The sequence below is a fragment of the Podarcis filfolensis genome, assembly GCF_964270895.1.
Source record: "Podarcis filfolensis genome assembly, chromosome: 4".
NCBI classification, from domain to species: Eukaryota; Metazoa; Chordata; class Lepidosauria; order Squamata; family Lacertidae; genus Podarcis; species Podarcis filfolensis.
This window is the reverse complement of record NC_139607.1, coordinates 3,796,237-3,819,687: the sequence shown is the minus strand read 5'-3', so window position 1 is coordinate 3,819,687 and position 23,451 is coordinate 3,796,237. Positions and strand designations below refer to the sequence as shown.

At 43.3% G+C, this 23,451-nt stretch overlaps 1 long non-coding RNA gene across 2 annotated transcripts in view; it reads left to right on the top strand.

The window, feature by feature from the left end:
• Positions 1-22,578, top strand: part of LOC310761320 — a 28,816-nt gene extending 6,238 nt beyond the window's left edge. Inside the window, exons 2-3 of one of the 2 annotated variants that reach the window (XR_014547378.1) lie at positions 9,505-9,641; positions 22,471-22,578. This is a non-coding gene — a long non-coding RNA (uncharacterized lncRNA). Of the gene's footprint in view, positions 1-9,504; positions 9,642-11,102; positions 11,118-22,470 lie in introns of those variants that run through there. The other variant, XR_014547379.1, reaches the window with a different exon arrangement.
• Positions 22,579-23,451: the final 873 nt, after the last annotated feature.

Sequence of the window (23,451 nt, the reverse complement as noted above, 5' to 3'; positions counted from 1 at the left end):
TCCATACATTCCAGTGCAAAAGTATTTAAGCTTTATATCTCTTTCAACCCTTCAAAAAGGATCCTCAGTGCATTTATTTCAATTATAATTGAGAATGGAAAGCTATAATTTATACCTATTATTTGCTTCATTGCAATTTGAGGGTTGAAAACCTCAAAGTTTCCAAGGTTACCTGGAGCTTGTGCCAGATTTATGCCTTTTAGTCCAAGTGTCAGAAAGGTAAATACAAGCAAGCAGTCACTTACCACCATTAAGGTTAAACCACTTGGAAAAATAATAATCTGTACCATTCTGACAATAACTTGACTGCTCTTCTACATTCAGAAGCTTGTTCAGGACAACAGTAATATTTTACATAGAAGGAGTTCTGCAGCAGCTTAAACACTAATAAGTTTATTGTAATATAACCTTTTGCGCACAAAAGTCCACATTGTCATATATGCATGTAGTGTACTCTCAGATGGCAGGTGTGTGTGGACGCCCACCCACAACAATACAGAGAGGGAAAGAAGATTGTAAACAATGAAGCCAAAAGGCCATGAAATGTATGGAATAACCATAGACAGGTCACATGCCAATGCAAAGATGAAATCTGGGTCACCCACAAGCAAGCTTCCAAATATCTAAGCCCAAAAGCAAAATATTATATTTGACACTTCAGTCAAGCAAACAGCATGCAAGTGTCAGCACACAGAACTATGTGAAGATTCAGCCAACTGAAGAATCCCTTGTATTGTCAAAAATGTGTTTTTATGTAAAATATTACCTGCTGATTTGAGAAAGCTGACTTAATTCAGCCTTTTTTAAAAATCCAAACCAACCACAGAACTATCACTGTAGGAAAAACCCCACCAAGAATTCAAATGGCATTTACTATGGCTTGGAGTCTGACTAGGGCTCTGCAAACAGACAGGATCCTTCCATTAATGACTAGAACCAAGATGCAGTGGGAAATCGTACCAAAAGTAGGGGGGTGCCCTTCCCCTTGCAGCTGCCAGCACTGCATCTCATTCATCTTCGGGAGGGTCCCCAATCCTCCAGAGCACATCTAATACCCTTGTAGAGCCCAGTTAGCAAGCTGAGACCTCAAGGCCACTTGACCACTGCTCTTGAATGGACAGCTAAAAGCAAAAGAGATATGGATATATTTCCAGTACATTCCCCCCTCCCCCGAAAAGGGACAATGACACAGATACATTGTGGTTGTGACTGTGATAATGTGTTTGTGTAGACTCTCCACTTAGCAGGCTGAGGTCAGTTGTGTAAGCAGAGTAGCAGAGGATGTGAGCATCGGTGCAGGCTGTGCTTTGCTGACCTGAAGGTCTTGAGATCTGCCTTAGGTCATGACATTCACCTGGGTCCCACGTTATGGCACCTAGATATCACTGGGAATGGCCATAAGTGTCATGGGGTTGGGGTTCAGTTAATGAAGAGGATTATGTTACAGTGTTGGGGTTAGCCAAACTAAATTGCTTTGTACTAATATCACTGGGGGCAACCTTCAAGAATTACTTTGCTTGCTCTGTGGGCAAACATGAACACTTCCTCTAGTTTTAGTTCATAAGCTAAGCTCTACCTTAAGTTTCCTCTAGATTCCAGAAATCTTTTGAGTAACATTCCTCTTCAACTAGGCCTTGGGTTGATTAATATTCTGCAGCCTTTTAAATGTATCTGTGAGAAGGGCGAGGTTATTTTGTTGTTGTTTTGTTTTAATCATTTACTTGTTTTGAGCCTGTATTTTATTCTGTGAACTGCCCTGAGATCTATTGATGAAAGGTGGTAGGTAAGGAAACAAAGAAATAAATGGTGACAAGGGGGAAGGGGACAATCAGTAAAAGCTATCTCTCTCCTTTCCACTGATACGAGCACCATGTGATCAGAACTCTACTCCGCAGATACTCCTGCTCATGGAGCTGACTCAAGCTTATTTCTATGGAACACCAATGAAGAGAAATAACATGTTAGGGGAGATCAAAAAAGAAACCCTGAATTATATAGGCCAGTGGTTCCAAACTGGTGGTCCGCAGACCCCAGGGGGTCTGGAAAACCCACCCAGAGGGCACATACCCACCAACTGTGTGAGACATCCTGTTTGGGGGGAACACACGGAAACGCACTAGATCGCAACCACATGCATGTCTCATGCAAGATCGCAGCACCCAAAAATGTGTGTTTGGGGCACCATGCTGTCACGTGAGTCATGTAACTTGCACAGGAGCGCAGACTGGTTTTGTGCTGCTCATTTTGGAAGGTATACTAGCACCATTCACATAACAAAAACTACCACAGAGATATCAACATATTCAAAATTAAGGGGTCCATGGCTTGGCTTTCGAGTCTGCTATATTTAGCTAATTGGGAACCACTGGTATAGGCCATTGAGTAGACTCAATAGTCCAGCACGTACCTGGGAAATAATAGTAGGTGAAGTAAACATATTAATCAGTTGAATGGAAAGACTTTCAGTCACAGGACAGATAACAGTTCACTGAAGTACTCTCCAAGGCCTTTCCAGGTTTATACTTCTAGCCGTGGGTCCATGTGCTGTGCTAGACACCTAAAAAAAAAAGTTGTGATGAGATTGTAGTAAAAGAAAGGCACATCAGTTCTTCTATGCCCTTTTGCCACTTCTCATAACTAGCAGTTCAGTGATTTAACATATTATGGAAGATCCTGTTTCGGCTCCTTATAACAATGAAGGGAGTGATCCTATGCACATAAAACTGACATGAAGCAAGCCACTGTAAGTTAAGCCACTGTAAAGTTACACCAGGGCCAAACTTGGTTCAGCAGCAGGACTACTGATGGCTGAGCTGGCCTCAGCCTGGCAGAGGGAAAACAAGGCTTTAAAATAGTGTTTGAGTTACAGAACCCTGTTTGCCATCTTAACTTATGCCAGATTCCTAGATAATGTGAGTGAGCAGAACAGGTTTAGGAACCAACCTAAATCTGCTCCTCTACAGTTCACCAGAACACTCCTTTTTCAGGGCTTAAGATCCTCCAGGCTCAGCTCAGAAGGGGGGTGAGATATGCAGGAGATCCACTGGATCCTAACTTACTCATTCCAGTGGATCTTGCTCCCTAATCATATGACATGAGATGTTTCCCAGTTCTTAATTTTTAATAATAATTTCTTAATCTGCCATCAAGCTAGCTTTTGAAATTAGTAAAGTTCAAGCTTTTAGTCAGAACACTGCACACTTTGGCGGGGGGGGGGGGGATGGAAAAAAATATTTTGCGCCCTGCCCTCTCTCATTGGGCAAAGGGGTGCTGAACCAAGGGAAAACTTGGAAAACCAGTTTTAATTCAACGGATACCACCCAATGCCTACAATTTAATGTAAGAGAAGGCAACACAAAAAACAGCAATGGAGCAGAGGAATTAAAATGCAAACATCATTAAGCATAGCTTGTCAAGCATTTGTTTGGATTGGTTTAGGTGTAGTCAATCCCTGAAGCAAAAGGATTAACTGAAGGACATCTTAAAGTCACTTCTAGCTGCATGTTTAAAGGAATCCCCCTCTTGAGGTGAAGATAAATAGACCTTTGGCAATGGCAATTTCAGGAAAGATTCATGCTATGGGTGGAATTAAATAAGATAAAAATCCCTTGCCTGAAAAGAGAAAATAGTACATTAAATAGCACGCACACGCACACACTTAGGGACAAGTCATCTTCTTATTGATCTTTGCAAAATTATTTTGATGTCTCAAGTTCTCAGGTGTTTTGCCTTGGCAAGGACTTTGGCTAGTGGTGCCAGAACTGACAGTTATAGGGAAAACACTTGTCATTTGAACTTGCAACTCTGGGGGCATGCAAACTTCAAAGTCCTCTGGTTTTCATGCTTCCAGTTTACCCTTCTGTGATAAACGCATGTACTTCTGAAGCAGGAAATCTATACAATGGAATGCATTTGTCCTCTTCCTTTTTCTTTCTTTCTTTTTTAAAGCAGCAAACAGAATCAAACTTACAGTTTCCATCTCTAATTGGAATAGCACAGCTAACATCTTGTAGAGGGGTACTTTGAAAACATAGCATTAAAACTGAAGCAAAGGCAATTCACATCCATGGCCATCCTGAAACTCTTACCATCTAGCTTCTTTGAATTATCCCATCTTTCCTGTAACCTTTAGGGCACCCTTGTAAAATAAGCTAGTATTATTAATCCTATTTAAGCTCAACATCAAAAAAACGAAGATCATGGCCACGGGTCCCATCACCTCCTGGCAAATAGAAGGGGAGGAAATGGAGGCAGTGAGAGATTTTACTTTCTTGGGCTCCATGATCACTGCAGATGGTGACAGCAGTCACAAAATTAAAAGATGCCTACTTCTTGGGAGAAAAGCAATGACAAACCTAGACAGCATCTTAAAAAGTAGAGACATCACCTTGCCAACAAAGGTCCGTATAGTTAAAGCTATGGTTTTCCCAGTAGTGATGTATGGAAGTGAGAGCTGGACCATAAAGAAGGCTGATCACCAAAGAATTGATGCTTTTGAATTATGGTGCTGGAGGAGACTCTTGAGAGTCCCATGGACTGCAAGAAGATCAAACGTATCCATTCTTAAGGAAATCAGCCCTGAGTGTTCACTGGAAGGACAGATCCTGAAGCTGAGGCTCCAGGAAGAGAACTCCCTGGAAAAGACCCTGATGTTGGGAAAGATTGAGGGCACAAGTAGAAGGGGACAACAGAGGATGAGATGGTTGGACAGTGTTCTCAAAGCTACGAATATGTTTGACCAAGCTGCAGGAGGCAGTGGAAGACAGGAGTGCCTGGCATGCTCTGGTCTGTGGGGTCCATGGGGTCACGAAGAGTTGGACACGACTAAACGACTAAACAACAACAAAATTAATCCCATAGTGTGGATTGTGTGGCACCTGACAGCAAGAGACAAAAACCTTTCAGAGACTCTGCCTATTTCCGCTCTGTCTCAGTCAGCATAGCTAATCCAGCATAGTATTGAAGAAGCTTCTAAAAAAACCTTCAAATAACTTAGAGAAAGTAAAAAAGAATGTGAAAAAACTAAAAAGGAGATAGAAGAATTCAGAATAACACAAGAAGCCACTTGGGACGCTCTGGCAATTTTGCAGATGCAGACCAAGGAAAAAACACTCAGACTACCTGGGGTCCCTGGGGCCCCAGAGGACAATACACAAAGAAAGATTATTAAGGAACTGGCCACTTGGTTAGATTTGGAGGAAGAAGAAATAATATGAAACACGGAAAACATATTCAGATTGAACTCTAAAAAAGCTAAAGCCAACAAATGGCCGGGAGATTGCCTAATTACTTTTATTTCTAATAAATTAAGAAAGAAGATTTTGCAGACAAGAGGTCAAAGAAAATTTAAAATTGAAGGAAAAGAGATCATAATTTTAAAAGAAATTCCTCCCCGCCTACTGAAAAAAAGAGATAAATTCCAGTTTCTGGCCAAAGCTCTTAAAGCGAAATCAATATGTCAGACCACTTTTCATATATGCAACAACTGCAGCCAGAATTCTGGTAACAAGGAATTGGAAAAGTGAAAAAATTACTAGAATAACCAAATGGCAGGTCCAAATGATAGAGTGTTCACAGTTGTCTCGGATGACAGGGAAAAGTAGAGGAAACCCGACTCAGAAGGTACATAAAGAATGGAAAATATTTAAAGAATATTTGAAAAAATATTGTAATAACAAAAATCTCGTGGCAGATCATGACTGATATTTGTAAGAATTTAATTTTAATTTATTTATTTTATGGCTATTAGCCCATAAAATATGTACAAACATAAAAACACAGGGACATAAAAACAGATATATCTGACAACAGAAGGTGAACACGATGCAAGGGTGGGTCATTGAGCAGAGCCAAGTGACAGCTAGGGGCCAGGAGAGCTCCAAGGGATGGATCACAGAAAAGGAAAAGTGAAGACGAACTCCGACATGCACTCTCATCATAACAGTCCGATTAGTTTTGATGTTGTTGTTGTTTTTTGGTGGTTTTTGAGTGTGAGATAACCGCATTCAGAAATCTCGCCACCTGCAGAGTTACAGAAGGATCTGTATCCTGCAAAAGCAGTGCGGCGTGTGACTCAACAGGCCTGCCAACCAAGCGCAGTAAAGCAGGACCCAGGAATTTAGCCCTGGCTATGCTATGTAGGGGACAGTTGAACATTATATGTGAAAGAGATTCAACAGTTTCCCCGTCACACACGCATAGCGGAGACACCAAACCCTTGGAAAATCTGTGGTTCAGCAGGTTCGATGGAAAGACATTGAACCTTGCACGAATAAATGCACGTCGGTGTGGTACTGATGAAAGAGATGACATGTATGATGGAAGGCCAAGTGGTGGGGTTATTCCGTGATACCTGGGGGAGCAGACACCCCACCCCTGGCGAGGTTGTGTTGATTTTCAATGTCCGCTAATCTTTGCTCAATAAGGCTTTTGGCTGAGCATAAGTTCATCTTTAAGGAGTCCGCTGGGGAAATTGTAAGAAGTAGGTGATAAACATTTAAGCATTCTGGATAATAACTAGGAAAACAAAACAATAGTCTGATGCTGTGTGTAAAATAATCAGAATAAGCGACAGTACAATGGGAAGTCAATTTTATTTCTTCTTAATCTTTTCTTTTCTTCTTTCTTTTTTCCTTTTTTTCGTTCTGTAAATTAGTTAATGGTGATGTATACAATGTATAGTTGTGTATAGTTGTGTTCTGTAGTATACTATGGAGTGATGTGGTTTGTTGTTGAATTAAATATTGTTTGTCAAATAAACTTTAATTTTAAAGCAACAACAACATAATAACCAATACAACTTCCTTTTGAACAACTTTGTATTTAAACAAAGTCTGAGATACACAGGAAATTGAGCCTCCTATAGATAGAACTACAACCTTGCCATACCAATCTTATTGGACAATCTCAGAGAGCATGCCGTAGTAGAGGAGGAAACAAGTTTGTTCCCTCTTCCTTGATATATTTGAAGATGGTTATCATATCTTGAAGAGCAAAAAAGAGGACAGCCCAAGCCACTGCCATCCTGAGCAGGATGGGCGTGTTGGCCCCCCCAAAGAGGACATGTCTTGGATTTCCCGGTTGTAAGGCAACCCCACATTAGGGTTGCCTGTACATTTTCCAAAAAAAAACAAATGCAGCCACACAGGTTTTTAGTGCTCCTAGTTTGGGTTCCTGTATATTTTTTCCCTTGATGGTCAATAGCAAGCTTAGAATGATAGACTCACAGAATTGTAGAATTGGAAGGGATCAAGACCATTGCACAAAATAGTTGGGCACACACCTGTCTCCATCAAGATGCAGCCTGAGTCAAAATTGCTGCCTCCCTTTAGGCACTTACCGGTAAGCTGACGCATTCATGCATTTCTCACATCACACCTGATGAGGCTGCTTGATTCTCTAAAAGGCTCATAGCAGCACAGCAGAGGATTGTGAGCCTCTTTTAGGTCTGTCTAGCACCAAGAGCCATGTGCAGTGGTAGGAAGACAGTTGCAAAGCTGTGGGCAAGCAAGCAGTGGGAGTGGCCTGGGGTGCTTGTGGTGATTCACACATGCACACAAACTCTCTCTTACTCTCTCTCACATTAAAAGTACCCTCCTTGTATACTGTCCACATCGTCATAATTGTACAATGTGCGCTGGGGGTGGGGAGCATCAGCTGCATGGGAAGAAAAGCACACAAGGATGACCTTCCCCACATGCCCCCTCCCCAACACAGCCATACTTCCCCACAGAGCCGTCTTTCCCATAGGGCTTAGTGGTGCATTGCGCCAGGGTGCCGGCCTCTCAGGGGCGCCCCAGTGAGTGGGGGAGCTGTGCAGCTTTGCCAGTGGCCTCCCCTTTCCCCGCATGCCCGCCAGCTGCGCCCTGCCAACCATAAGGCTGGCGGGCGTGCAGCTTCCCTCCCAAGCCTCCCAAGCCTCTGCGGGGATCGCTCTCCTGCAGTGGCATGGGGGAGAGTTGCACACACACACCCCCCGGATGTCTGGCAGTGTGCAGCTATGGCCATCCCAACACTATACATGGTAATTTGTGGGCGCTGGGCAGATCTTTGCACCCTGGCGCCACATCTGCTAAAGACGGCCCTGCTTCCCCCAGTCTGCTAAGTGACATTGGCAGCAAGATTTGGCAGTGGGGGGATTTGGCCACAGAGACAACTGGGACACTCAGGCAGGCTGCTCTGAATTGCTTCTGCGGGCTGCATGGGGCTCAGTTTTAAAGGCTCAGTGAAAACAGGGCCACATTCCATCACTGAACTGCTTCAATAAGAAACAAATTGCTTGTCAGTCATTGCTTCACTCCAGTCAAAGATAATACCCCTTGTGTTCCATTCATTCCATGACAGAAAAAATACAGAATTTACAAGAAGGAGCTGTAATGCCGAAAGAGAAGAACAATGGAAAGGTTTAAGTGTGATTCTGCTCTCACCCACCACCTTTCATTGCACTTGATTTTAAGTCATATTATTACTAAACCAGTGTAGGATTTTTCAACAAAAGAGCACAGCCCAGGCTTTACTTCCATCTCTGGGAACCTGCATTTTAGGAAAAACATGTCTTTCAGGAGCAAGCAGTGATTACCAATTAGTTGCATTATCTTTTTGTCAGTGTTTCTCAACAGGTAGTGTCTAAATAGGCATAAATGCATCTCTGAAGAATAAAGACAAAGGAATAAACACATAGGTAGAAATGTAATTTCACTGATTAAGTACCTTTTACTCAAGAGCTTGCAGAGTAAGTGCCTGATTGAAAAGCCTTCCTTCTGATGTTAATGGGCCATTTGTCAAACATTATTATATAGTAAATGATGGCCACTGTGTAGTCAAGTGCTTAGAATTTACTTCTAAATGCTGATGCCCCTACCAAACACACACACGGAGTAAACACATGGAAATATTGAGTCAAACCATGATAGTCCAGTGTTTGTGCTTTCAAAAGCAAAGGGGGGGGGGAGATTTAACATGTATAATTTCAAAATGCATAGTTATGAAAACTAGTGACTGTTTATCAACAAAAAATAAAAATATTAAAAAATCAAAACAATTTAGCTAGATGTCCTCCTAGGTTTCATTATACAGAGGGAAGGGAAAGCTGAGTGTAGTTAGTTGGGTACTCTGGACTTTCAGTTGATTTCCAAAAGCTTAAGGAACAATGAGTTGTAGCCAGGATATATGTTGGGGAGACACACACCTGTCATTATCTTCTGTCTGGCTCTGTCTAGCAGATTCAGGATGAAATGTATCAACAACAGCTGTTTTAAATTACTTTCTTTTGACCCCAAGTACTCAGAAAATCTGTCAAAATCTTCAGTCATTTGAAAACTAGGAAGTTAAATATAAAATTAACATCAGGGAGTTCCATGAAGTTAACGAGTATATTTTGCAAAATTGCAAAGAATGGACCTTTTTTCATCTTATTTTTTAAAAACCTAAACTAAAACAAGTTTACTTGGACTTGCTAAAAAACTTTTCAGCAGATCCTTCTCAAATTCCTCTTTTCTATTGCAGTTTTTCTGTCCACACTCAGTAAGCAAAGCCCATTGAGATGCTCCCCTGTCATCGTCAACCTTAGCCAGGTCTTTACTCTCTGCAAGGTACTGAATGACTGCTCTAGGGTACAAGACGTGCCTGGCTGAACAAGAGAGGTGAGCAGAGCCTTTTTTGTGGCAGGGTAAAAGATTTCTGCCTCTTTTACTAGAACTGGGCTGACTGCGACAAGAAGAGTAAGTTCATGGAATCTACTATTCAGTCAAATTGCCGGTTGCGTCATTAGAATGTGCCACAACATCATCCAAGTGACCTCAGCAAGCATTTCAATTTCAAACATTCTGATTATTTCTACTTTCAGTTAAGTATTTTTATTTATTTACTTGATTTAGGGGGGCAGCTGCCCCCTCCCCGCCACCTGGCTTCTCCCATGTAAGGAACTACTGGTGAGAACAGAGTCCAACATGGATGGGAATTTCATAAAGGTGGAGCATGGAAGGCAAAAATGACTACAATTCCAAGAATTTCCGACAAGAAAAAAAAGTGGGAGACATCTAAAGAAACATCTCAAGAAAACAGTGCCCAGCCTGGTGAGCTGCATTCAAGGGTACTAAAGTAGCTTGTGGATGTAATCTCAGTGCCTCTGTCTATAATCTTTGAAAATTATTGGAGAATAGGTGAGGTGCCTGTGGACTGGAGGTGGGCAAATGTTGTCCCCATCTTCAAAAAGCAAGAAAAAGAAGACCTATGTAACTACTGACTGGTCAGCTTGATGTTGATACCAGGAAAGGTTGAAAGAGAGCAGTGGCCCAAGTTCACTTAAAAGGGAATTAGAGGAAACTAGAACTCAGTACTGCTGGAGAAGTTGGTGACCCTGGTTTATTTTCACAGTTTGTTAATTGATACTAAGCCAGAGTAACCTACTTCAGATGTAATGGGGAACGCTTACTAAATACAAGCCGGGGTCTTCGTGTTAAAGCCAGCTCATGACAAGACAGGAGAAGCAATGTTACAGAGATTAGCATTATTTATTTCTTAAGTCAACTGGCCACTAGTGGTCAGTACTTATCTGTGGCTCCCATTCAGAGCACAACCAGGGAGCTTCTTACTTGAGGGTTAAGGAAGAGGTCTTTATTGAGGCAGAGTAATGGTCAGGCTCAGCAGCAGGTAGTGAGTCACTGAAACTGGAGCACTCAGGCTACTTGATGGGAAAGGGAATATTACCTGGGCTAGAAACAGCCGTCCAAGTTTAAGGAGTCCAGGATCAGTGCAAGGAAGTCAGAACAGTACAGAAGCTCACCCAACCTTTAAAGTCAAGGCAAGGAGAACTTGCTCACAAGAGTCTTGTGCCTTGTGAGAAGGTTGAGTGTGTAGGTGCGCACTCAGGCTGCCCCACCCTCAATGGTTAGCTGACACCTTCCCTGGATTTCATTGATGCTCTCCTCTCATCAGAAGGGAAGAGGAGAGGCAGTCCCACCCTCCCACCATTTCATCCTCCTCTTCCCCTTGTTGACTGTGATGAATGAGCATCCCTACTGAGACTGTTCTGGATTTGGCTCAGATTTCAAAATGTGTTACTTTATTCTTTTCTTTTCTTTTTGTTGCTCATCTTCTTAAAGGTTAAACAACAACACATATGCAACAGCAAAATCCCCAACAACTATGATGCAGCACAGAATTTAACCATGTGATACAACATATAAAAGAAAAAGAAAAAACAGACAGCGTCCAGATTATCCAGTACAAAAATAAATAAATATAGCACAATATCTGTTAGAAGGCATTTTAGCACTATTTTGCTATTGTGCCAAAATTTGTAACTTTCTTACAGTTCTCAAATGTTTTTAAAAACCAAATCATTTTATTCAAGCTGAGTGCAAATTGGTCTAGGGTTTTCTGTTGCAGATTTTGCTTTTGTCTAAAATGTAACTTTTGATTTTTTTTTTAAATCAGCAACATGACAGAGACTTGTGAAATAACTCATTGTTTTTTGCAGCATTCCTGTTTAATTCATGGTTTTGCCCAACATATGCTTAGTGAGATACAGGTGTGAGAACTGCACTTAGATGTAATTTGACATGCCCATCATTTCCATTATGCAGACCCAGTAAAATCCAGTATGTCAGCGCATATGTCCTATAACTTGCTGGACTTTCATCAAAGCATAAGTAAGTAAGCTCATCATTCAAGGTGTTGCAGCTGAGTGAGTCAAAACACCGGGTGTCCATTTCATGGTAATTATTCAGCTCATATGTAGAGCTAACATATTGGCGTTATTTATCTTTGTTAGTTACAAAAATTATAGGCCACCTTTATGAGAAAAACTCAATCAAGGTGTGTTATACAGCAACAGATAAAAGTACAACTCCAACTATAATAAATCAAATAGAAATTATTGTGAGAAGGAATGAGATTATGAATTGTAGCATTCCTCCCATGATTTAAGGAATCAGTTTCAAGATATTAATAAATGCCTTAATGCAGTGGTTCTCAAAGGGTGTGACACGCCACACCGGTGTGGCAGGGGAGTGTGGCAAGTGTGGTGGGAAGATTCAAGGACAATCAAAGAAATATTTAAACATTTCATTGTAGGATGGTATAGCATCGATTGTTTGTTTGTTTGTTTGGCTATACAACCGTTTCCACACCTCTCTTCAAGAGCATTGGCTATTCTTCTACAGTGTTCCATGACATATTGTTGTGAACAGGGATTTTCAACTCTGACAAATATGGAAGATCAGAAAAGAGAAAGGCTTCTTTGTATTGATGAGATTAGAGTTTGTTTGTCTCAAATTAGACCTAATATGATTGAGATTACATGGCAAAAGCAAGCTCACTTTCATTGTATGTATGTGAAAGTATGTATACAAACTTTCATTGAGTTTGTATACATACTTAAGGTAAATATGTAAGAGGCTCTTTTATAACTGTAGTTGGGGAATGATTCATGGTCTATTCTAAATTATTTTTGCATTGTTTTATATTTTCTGTCCCATGATAATATTATAAAGTAGTTGTGTTCTGTTATAAATCAAGTACTGCTAGGAGTTGTTTCTTTCTGTTTTCCAATGTATTTCTTAGCAATAAAAAATTAGGTGTGGTGCAAGCAAATTTTTGACGCGGGTGGCACTGTGGGTAAAACCTCAGCGCCTAGGACTTGCCGATCGCATGGTCGGCGGTTCGAATCCCCACGGCGGGGTGAGCTCCCGTCGTTCGGTCCCAGCGCCTGCCAACCTAGCGGTTCGAAAGCACCCCCGGGTGCAAGTAGATGGCTCGCCAGATGCAGCTTGTCACGCTGGCCATGTGACCTGGAAGTGCCTGCGGACAGCACTGGCTCCCGGCCTATAGAGTGAGATGAGCGCACAACCCTAGAGTCTGGCAAAACTGGCCTGTACGGGCAGGGGTACCTTTACCTTTAAGCAATTTTTTATTCTTAAAGTGTGGCCCAGAGAAAAAAGTTCAAGAACCACTGTTTTAATGGCACTAGAGATTACCTGTCGTAGGGTCCCATTCAGTTAGAATGCCCTGCCATCAGAATCAGTACATGTTCCAAATCCCAAGAATTAAAATGCAGAGAGGGCCCAGAAGTCTTGTCTTAAGTACATTCTGAAAGTATTAAACTGGGGGAAAGCTGGTTCCCTCTCCTTCATAGAACCAATAATTTAGAATATTCTCTGGGTAATAATTTGTTAGATGTTATACTGTCTGTTAATTTTCAAAGTACCATAATACTGAAAGTTAGGAATAATGACCTAAAATATATGGGCTGTGAAATTGGAACAAAGAAATAAAATACATCAATTTGGCCATGGAACTAAACACACTCAAGCAGATCCTCATAACATATTTTAAAAAACACACAGCAAGAACACAAGGACTGCTCAGTGAAAGCCAAATCTCTGATGGTGTCAGTCAGTGACACTTAAAGCTAAGCACCTCCGAGAGTCTTGTTTATTGGAAAAGGTTGCACACCCAAAAAAGTAGAATTTTATCTCCTTTTAGAGCAATAAGTCCAGTCAAATCAAGGTACTGTTCTACTCCTTTCTGAACCCTATCCTGAATACATGTTAGCAATTGTTCTCAGATGAAGCATGAGCCCAGCTGCTCATGGATAGGCAATATTAAATCCCCACTAATTCACACCTGAAGAAGTCATCAATGAACCTTTGTTAATGAAAACTGAATTCTACAGTCATCTATGTCTTCTTGACCCAGTGCTAATCCTTCTGGGTAACGGGTTTAGAGCTAGAAATTCCTCTCTGCTTCCTTGGACACTTCTCTAAGAAAAAGGAAGTCTTCCTTCCTTCCTTCCTTCCTTCCTTCCTTCCTTCCTTCCTTCCTTTTTCATACTTATCACCCATCTTTCACTGAATGGTTCCAGCACAGGCTTCATAAGACATCACAACTTAAGACAATATGCAATTTGTTAAAAATGTAAGTTAAAATCATAAACACAGACCCTCCAATGTCCCTATTTCCCAGGGACAGTCCTGAATTTACATAAGCCATCCTGGTTTCTGATCTGATTCCAGAATGTCCAGCTTTTCCTTAGGACCTCCCTATTTTCACTGGAGAAATGTTGGAGGGTATGGAGTTATGTGACCGTGCCCCCCCCCCCAGCCAAGGAGATAAGTAATTATACAGCCCTGTACTGGGCTGCCTTCAGATGTCTTCTAAAGAAGACATCTGAAGGCAGCCCTGTATAGGGAATATAAACTTTTTTAATGTTCTATTATGGTTTTTATATATGTTGGGGTATAAATAATAAAATTAGTAGTAGTAGTAGTAGTAGTAGTAGTAGTAGTAGTAGTAGTAGTATTGGACATCCCTATTTTCATCAGAGAAATGTTGGAGGGTATGTAAACAAAACCACAAGAGCGACCATCAGCCTGCTCTTCTAAGAGCTTTGCTCGTGCCTGTGCCATCGAGAAGCCTGTTGATCTTTCCCAGATCTTTCCTAAAGCGCAACTGTGAGCACAGAGGTACCAGGAGAAAATAAAAAGTTGGCATACCTAGTTGCATTATTTTTCTGGATGTTTGATATATCCTGTGGGGCTCAAAACCCCAAGTGCTACCCAAAGATAAAATCATTCACCTCTGTAAAAACTTACACTCCGCAGTTGCATTAAGCAGTGCTTTTGTCCAGTTTTCTAATGTTCTTTTCACACTGCAGTATCTGGTGCACTGTGGTGCTGTAGCTTTTTGACCAATATAGCACCACATCACACTAAATTTGGTGTGGTGTGACACAGCAAAAGAACATTATTAGACAATGTCACAACTCCCCCAACCTTTCTGCAGATGCATGCTTGTATACCACCCCAAATTTCATCACTTTACCCCCAACAATGTTCTGAGTAAAAATTAATTTCGGGTGCAATTAACATTGAAATGAGCACTAAACTTGCACTAGATTCCTAGAAATGGCTTTTATGCTGTGTGAATGAACAGTTCAGGAAATGTTGGGCAAACAGAATAAAACTGCCATGTGACTGCAGCCCTGCTTGAACAGAAGCTGTTTGTGGTATACTTTGAAAAGCAGCAACCCTACATTTTGTATAGTTCTATTGAATTTAACCTGCTTGGGAAAGGAAGTGCCATCAATTCCCTAATGCAGTCTGCATCCAACATCTGCATTCTTTTGCTCCTTCATGCTTCATGACATATAGAATACAAAAGGCCCATTGTGTTATTTTAATCTAAAAGCTACATCCCAGTGTCAATAAAATTGCTGGTAATTTTTTCAGCAACTCTTTTTCCTATGTTGCTTATGCAAAAAGAAAAAAGAAAACAATCTCACTTCAACATCCAAAGTGTATTGAGACAGCATGCTTGAAAATTCTGGCAGAAATAAATGTACTTTGATTAAATTAATATTCCAATAAGTACTATTTGCAAGCCTATAAAAAGGACAACTGAAATAGAGATAGCATTATTCCTCTGGATGCGTGTATGTGTGGTACATATCTTTTGCATTCTATAGTTTCAGAGTGCTGTTCTAAAAACCCTATATGTCACTCTATATGTCAATGAGGTTTTTTTTTAAAATAATTTTTATTAACTGGCCAATCACATCAAATTAAATCACATCACATAGATTCCAAATTACAAAGCCAAATTTTTAAATTTTGTTGGGGGAACCCATACTTCAAGATCCAAAGGGGGATTCAGATCATCTTATTACTGCGTTAATGTCCAAATCAGTCCCAGTCAGTCCAAACAAAATTCATAATTCTATTCAGTCTTATCTTGGTGTTTCCACATCATATCTTGTTCATATAATTTCTATTTTTCCTTTACGATCTCTTCTGTTAGTCTCCTTAAGCTGATAAGTAAAATAATAATCCTGTGTGGATTTCCCGTTCCTCCACTAAGTCCAGATGGTTTCCATATATCTCCTTCATAGATAACATCGCTCTTTCCATCATAAATTTGGCATTTTTCGCTCTTGAGTCCCACCGAGACGTATGTAAACAACTCTATTTCTCTCTTTCTCCTCCCAGACCCAAGAGCTCCAACAATGCCTCCCAAAATGGCGACGGCATTTTTAACTGCGTCATTCCAAAACTCTTAGCTTTCCAGCTTCGTCTTGAAACATTGCTTTGGTTCGAAAGTTTATCTCCACACAGCCTTAAATCCACAGCTTAAGTCCTTAGTTCCTGACTCATTTGGGGAGGGGATTCTTGTTAAATCACATAATGAAAGGCAGGTGTTTTTTTTCCCCTCCCCCCTCAAGTCATACCGTATCTTGACGTTTCTTCTCATATTTTATTCTTGTCTTGTTATCAGAGATCTCTTCAGTCAGCAGTCTTTACTCCCCTTTTTCCTTGAAGCATGTGCAATTTATCTCGTCCAAATTGTTTCTTTTGAAGATGCTTGCAACTAGCAGCGCGAATCAGGGACGGTGTCGAGGAGTGCCGAAATCCCACAGGAGGGCTTTGTGCCTAGTGCCCCCACCCCCACAAATTCGGGGGTGGTATAGGGCACAGCAGGCAAGGGCCGTCCCCCCCACCATCCTGGGGGGGGGGGTTAAGGAGGCTAATTACCCCCATCATAGCCTCCAAATTACCTCGTGTGGGTCGGAGAGATGTTATTGTCAGCCATCTTCCGATGCGCCACCTAGTGGCCCCCCCTATATGTCAATGAGTTTTTTAATGTGTTTCAGCGTGCAATGCAATAGTCAGGGTCCATTTGTCTGTTGGCATCCTTAGGTTGCTATTACTTCAAAAAGCTTCATTTCTCCTGGCATGAGTAGTCCTAGCTAGAGAAAACAGACAGCCCTCCATCAAAGCTCAATGCAAGTTCCAAGTCTTCTTCATTTGAGTTTCTGAGTTGACTTGGCTGCATATATGGTTAAGGAGGGCATCTGCAATTCATGGGCAGCCAACCTGTTACACAAATTTACAGGAGCAGGAGGGCTTATGGCACATGATCAGGCTGCACATCTCAGCCACCTGCCACTCATCTCCACCACCTCCCCATCTCAGTTTGGCAAAAGGACCCCAAGGCATGGAAGGCAGGTACATTATGAGAGAGATGCCTATGTGATATACCATGCAGTAGGGTGCCAACATCTCATACTCTGGATCCACTGGTTGCACACCACTGTTATAAAAATCATTTATCCCGTCTTACTACTACTAACTACTACTACTACTACTACTACTAATAATAATAATAATAATAATAATTTATTTCTACCCTGCCCATCTGGCTGGGTTTCCCCAGCCACTCCGGGCAGCTTTCAACAGAACATTAAAAACAGAATAAAACTTCAAACATTAAAAACTCCCTAAACAGGGCTGCCTTCAGATGTCTTATAAAAGTCAGATAGTTGTTTATTTCCTTGACATCTGACAGGAGGGTGCCACTATCGAGAAGGCACTCTGCCTGGTTCCCTGTAACCTCACTTCTTGGCCTCAGCATTGGACCTCAGTGTCCAGGCAGAACGATGGGGGTGGAGACACTTCTTCGGGTATACTGGGCCGAGGCCGTCCAGGGCTTTAAAGGTCAGCACCAACACTCTGAATTGTGCTCATAAACATACTGGGAGCTAATGTAGGTCTTTCAGGACCAGTGTTATATGGTCTTGGTGGCCACTCCCAGTCACCAGTCTAGCTGCCGCATTCTGGATTAGTTGCAACCATCCCCTCCTAGTTGTCACGAGGAAGACTTCAGACAGCTCACTTGGCTATTTGCCAAGTGAACCCAGACACGCAGAGAGCTTCTTTTCAGTACTTTTATTATTAGCAAAGAGAAAAACATGGAGACCATGGAATGTACTCCCTCAAAGCTTGAGCTTTTGCCCAGAGTGCCCACCCCTCCCCCTGGCAACTAACTTCCTAGCTCTCAGACTCCCCCTGCTGTCTACGGTGGCTGCTAAGGGAATCGTTCTGTCTCTGTTTGGCAAATTCTCCTCCCCACTCCCTGGACTTTAATGCCTCTGGACAGTCAATGTGCTCTTCGGGGGTGGGGGGAATTAAAGCATGACCTTTTGTTAAATGTATGTGAAAACAAGAGCATCCTCTCTTGTGAATGAATGGAAGCCCTGAACCAGTCTCCTCTGATCTGCTCTCATGTTCTCAGAAGCCACATAACAAGCAGCACAGAGAGACTATGAATGGAACAGAACAACTGACAGCAGCTGCTCTGCAGTGACAGGACAAATGAATTGGTTGGCTTTAAATGAAGAACCAGTCAATGGAAAGTCAATTTCTGGTATAACACCACACAACAGTGATACCTGTGAGTCACCTGAGTTTGAAAGCCTGTGCTGAACAGCTGTTCACTCATAGTATTCTGCCTATCCTACTTAATAATAAGAAACTGCAAGACGCTGACATTGTTATGACTGTCACCCAAGTACATTCAATTTATAGAAGATGAACATCTTAAGTTTATGTGCAGAAAGACTTCACCAATCTGCACTATGCTTGTCAAAACATATATGACCAAGGAATCTAACCCCAAGCTGAAGTTGGGCAGAAAAGACAAGTTCACACACCCCTCGGCTAAGAGCCAGGGCATTCTAAACTAATCTGCTTTAGTGGTTGCAAGTTCAGAACAAAAGGTGGTATGAGAAGATGGCCCTTTGTGGCCCCAGAACCTTGGTTCATCTCAGAGGACTGTAGCCTGGAATATGACCTAATGTGTCCTGGGACATATCCCCCCACCCACCTTGACCCTTTTTGTCTCCATGGAGCTCTGCATGGCACAAAACACAGGCATCCTGGCTTTTATAGCAGCGGATGAGCAGAAGGAATAGCAAACTGGCAACTTCCAAGAAGTGAGCCTCAAATGTACCTTGGAGATCCATATCCAAGTTCTGATAGCTGGACACTTCCTCCAACTAGGGGTTGAGTCCTTCTCCCTCAAATTATTTATGGCAAGGGCAGCAAGCAGATCAAGGAAGTATCAATATCAAAGCTAGCTCTGCCTCTGCCTGGTAGGGCAGAAAAGAGGAGTCATAAAAAGTCTTCCCAGAACATCAAGAGGCAAATGTTTTCTCTCATCAGATCACCTTTCAGTGATCACAGTACTGCATCTTTTTTACTCTGCACTAACAAAGACAGCTTCCATTAGATTTAAGGCCATGAAGCTCTGGAGAGGGGTCTTTGATGTCCGGCATTTGAAGCCAAGAGAGACAGAGAAACTTGCAGGCATGCAGCACACCATTCCTGCTTCTGGCTGCTTCTTAAGAACTCCTGCACATCTCCCTCCCTCTAGGGACATGGGGTTCCCCAGTTATAACCAGAAAAAGGTATAACAGCTGCTCAACGTATCTCTTGTGCCATCATGAGCAAAGCATATCATGAGCTGAAAGTGTGCATAAAGACTTGCAGACACATGAACTACAGAAGATTATCCTTTTCATACATTAACTCCAAATATAGTATGCGTTTAATTTTTCATTATAGTCTGTATCTATATCATCTATAGCTATAACTATAGATATATATATATTCAACATGCAGCTAATGCTCCTACATAATACATCACAAAGGGGGAAAACTCATCCCACTCTCTGCCATTTCTAAATACATAAATACGTAAGTCAGGCTATTAATACTTTGAATTCTATCATAAACTCAGAAAGTGATGGAGTGGGAAGTTGGGCTGCTTGCCTATAATGCATATTTTTAAAAAACAGAACAGAACTCTTCGTCAGAATTCCCTTGGTTTAAATTATTTCATATAGAGAACAGGAGTGAGGATGGGAAGAGGAGCATTTTGGGTCCAGTCTTGCAGCAGGATTTTTCTACAACAGTGTCTTCTGTTTGTTATGCAAGCTTTTCACTTGGGGCGCAAAGCTAATGAGCAAACACAGAAATTGGGAGCACTGTCATGTACAAGAAATGTACTTCCATGTAAAGAATGGGATATCTGAATGGATCCTTACCGTAAACTTGATTAATGTTGTCACTGCCTGAAAAGTGCATCCCCACCATCACACAGAGGTGTAGCATGGGGGGGCAGGGGGGCTGTGGCCCCAGGCACACATTCCTGATAGAGCACAGCCAGGTGCCCACACAACAGGCTCCTCCTGAGAGATAAGCTGTGCCCGGGCCGCGCCTTCGGGGCTGGCGCAATAGTGGCGCCGGTGCCTCCTTTTCCTCATGGCCAGCAAAGTGATGCTGACCTACCCCCCGCCTCTGGGACGGCATGAGGGAGGGAGGGGGAGGGCACCACACCTCATGCTCTCCTTCACTGTCCAATGACTCATCCCCTAGCCCCAACACTATCTCTACCTCTGTTCCTCCAGCTCCGGGGTCCCCAGAGGCTGTGCCCTAGCCCCAGCTGCACCCAGCCCTGCTGCCTCGACTCTGACCATCTTCCCTGAGTACCGCAGGAACAGAGAAGCAGAGGGAAGGTGTGCTAGCCCCAGGGCCATCTTACCCATAGGCTCTAGGGGTGCGGGGCACCCAGGCGCCAGGCTCTCAGGCGCACCAGGCCAAGAGTCTGGGGCCGAGATTTGGAGTCCGGGGATTGGGAAGAGCCGATAGCTGCTGCCAAGCAGAGAAGAGCCCATCGGAGTGCCACAGCTCTTCTGCTGCGAGAAGTGAAGCGCTGAGGCAGCCAGTCAGCTCCACCCTTCTGCACGCTTGGGATTGGTGGAACGTCAAGAGGCCCGCCCAGCGCACGCTGCTCACACAAGTCACCCGGCTTTGCTCAGTCGCCACCGCCACCTCCTCAGGCTCGACTGTTGTTGCGCTGGGCTCTGCTTGCCCACCCCCCAGGCGCCCAGCCGCCCAGTTGCTCTGCTGCCGCCGCCTCTGCCTCGGGCTCCTCTGTTGTTGCTGAGGCGGCTGGCCAGGCCAGCCCTGCCGTGCCTGCCTCGCCGGCCTGCCTTAAAAAAAGGTTAACAACTTTGGGCAACGGGGGGGGGGGGGACACACACGCTGGGTGGATATTTGCACCCTGGCGCTGCATATGCTTAAGATGGCCCTGGCTAGCCCAGCTCAGCACCAGCGGGCAGCAGGAGTCCTGCCACTGCCACCGCCTCCCCCCACAACCCCACAAGCCCTTCCTGGAGCAAAGGTAGGGGAGATGGTGGCAATCAAAGTGAGGAGCTTTGGCTGCCCCAGTCACACCCCACCTGCCTGTTGGGATACTGCCAAACAAAAGCTATATACAAAGCGGAAACTTCCTGTGAGCAGGAAGTACGCAGGCTTGTGACACACAACAGCCTGCTCCCTTTTAAGGAGGAACGGAAATATCCTAACACTGCCACCCCCCATCTTCCACCACTGGCCTGCCTCTCTGCCTCTGCCAGCCAAGGATGCGGCACACGTATGGCCATGCAGGCTCACACTGTACCCACCCGACCTCCAGGCCTGGCTGCACAGCTGCCACTGAGGGACAGCGGGCAGGTGGGTGATGCTGGGGTCCTACAGATTCCTGAAATATGGCAACCCTATCAAATATGTCAAGGGTCATAAGGTGGAAGATGGAGCAAGCTTGTTTTCTCCTGCTGTGGAGCGTAAGAATCGAACCAAAGTCTTCAAGTTACAAGGAGATTCTGACTAAACATCAGGAAGAACTTTCTGACAGTAAGAGCTCTTCAACCATGGCAGGTTAAAAAAAAGGTAAAGGTAAAGGACCCCTGGACGGTTGAGTCCAGTCAAAGTTGACTATGGGGTGCAGTGTTCATCTCGCTTCAGGCCGACAGAGCCGGTGTTTGTCCACAGACAGCTTTCCAGGTCATGTGGCCAGCATGACTAAACTGCTTCTGGTGCAACGAACACTGTGACAGAAGCCAGAGTGCATGAAAACACTGTTTACCTTCCTGCTGCAGTGGTACCTATTTATCTACATACTTGCTCATACTTGATTTTGAACTGCTAGGATGGCAGAAGCTGGGACCCAGCAACGGGAGCTCACCCTGCTGTGTGGATTTGAGCCACTGACCTTCTGACTGGCAAACCCAAGAGGCTCAGTGGTTTAGACCACAGAAGAGGTTGGGTCGCCATTTGTCACGGATGCTTTAGCTGAGATTCCAGCATTGCAGGGGGTGGATTAGATGACCCTTGAGGTCCCTTTGAACTCTATAATTCTATGCCATGCAAAGCGTTAAGGAGATATTTTAAAAGAAAGTTGCTTACACAGCAGAAGTTTTCATTTTCTCATTTATTTTTAGTAAAGCATTTGCATGCAGCTAGGTTTATTGCTTTTAAGAGCTGTTCTTTTCTGGCTGCATTGTCCTCATTTCAAGGTATGCGCTTAGGTTTTTACAGTGAAAATCCTTTATACTCTCTTTCCAGTGTTGTCAGAAAGAATTTGCATTTCAAGTAAAATAAACCTCCGGCACATGTGGAATTCTAGATTGTTTCTGCGCAGATGTTTAACAATAAAATCACACAAAAGAGATGCAATGTAATAAAAAAAAAGTTTCAATACAACACACACTGTTGGCAGAGTCAAATATGAGAGTTTTGCATCTTTAGTACTGAACTTTTTCCATACATAGAATTATACTTCTCTTTTCAGCCAATCGGCAGGCAGGCTTGGATCCACTTCCCAGCTGGCTAGGTGAGTGTTAAGCCCCCATGCCAGCTGGGCTGCCCCAGAAACTAGAGGCAGCATTGGATCATGGTGGGAGAGTAAGCGGACTTCTCTTTTCAGTTGTAAAGGGGGAGAATAATTGCTTTCAGGTACCCACCCAATACACAAGTTAACATTTGTAAAGCCAAGTTATCTGCAAAAGGTAGGGATGTCAAACTTTACGCTTCACCCTTCCTACCATTGTCTGCATTCTTCTACCTACCCAGCATTTGTCCAAAAAATTCCTCAATCTCTCCCTTCCATTTATTTGCCCACCTGCCAATTGGCTCTGCCTCCTGCTGCTCCAAGCCAAGAGAGGCCAGACTTGGGGCTGCAGATGCAATCAGTGGCGTAGCGTGGGGGGTGCAGGGGGGGCGGGCCGCACCGGGCACAACATCTGGGGTTAGGGCAAATCCATGGGTTAGGGGGCGCAAATCCACGGGTTAGGGGGCGCAAATCCACGGGTTAGGGGGCGCAAATTACTTGCCTTGCCCCGGGTGCTGACAACCGACGCTACGCCACTGGATGCAATCAACAAGAAGACTCACAAATATAAAAAATATACTTGTAATGTATTCTAACAAACAAACATAGAAAAGGCAAGGCAAATACAATGCAAAAAGGACAGAGAGCAATAGTACTACTGAATAACATGTGTGAGATCCATTTTAACCATTCCAGCTATGTCTCAATTAGTCTCAAGTCTTGGAAGGTACAGTGGTACCTCAGGTTAAGTACTTAATTCATTCCGGAGGTCTGTACTTACCTGAAACTGTATCTTAACCTGAGGTACCACTTTAGCTAATGGGGCCTCCTGCTGCTGCTGGAGCACGATTTCTGTTCTCATCCTGAAGCAAAGTTCTTAACCTGAAGCACTATTTCTGGGTTAGCGGAGTCTGTAACCTGAAGCGTCTGTAACCTGAGGTA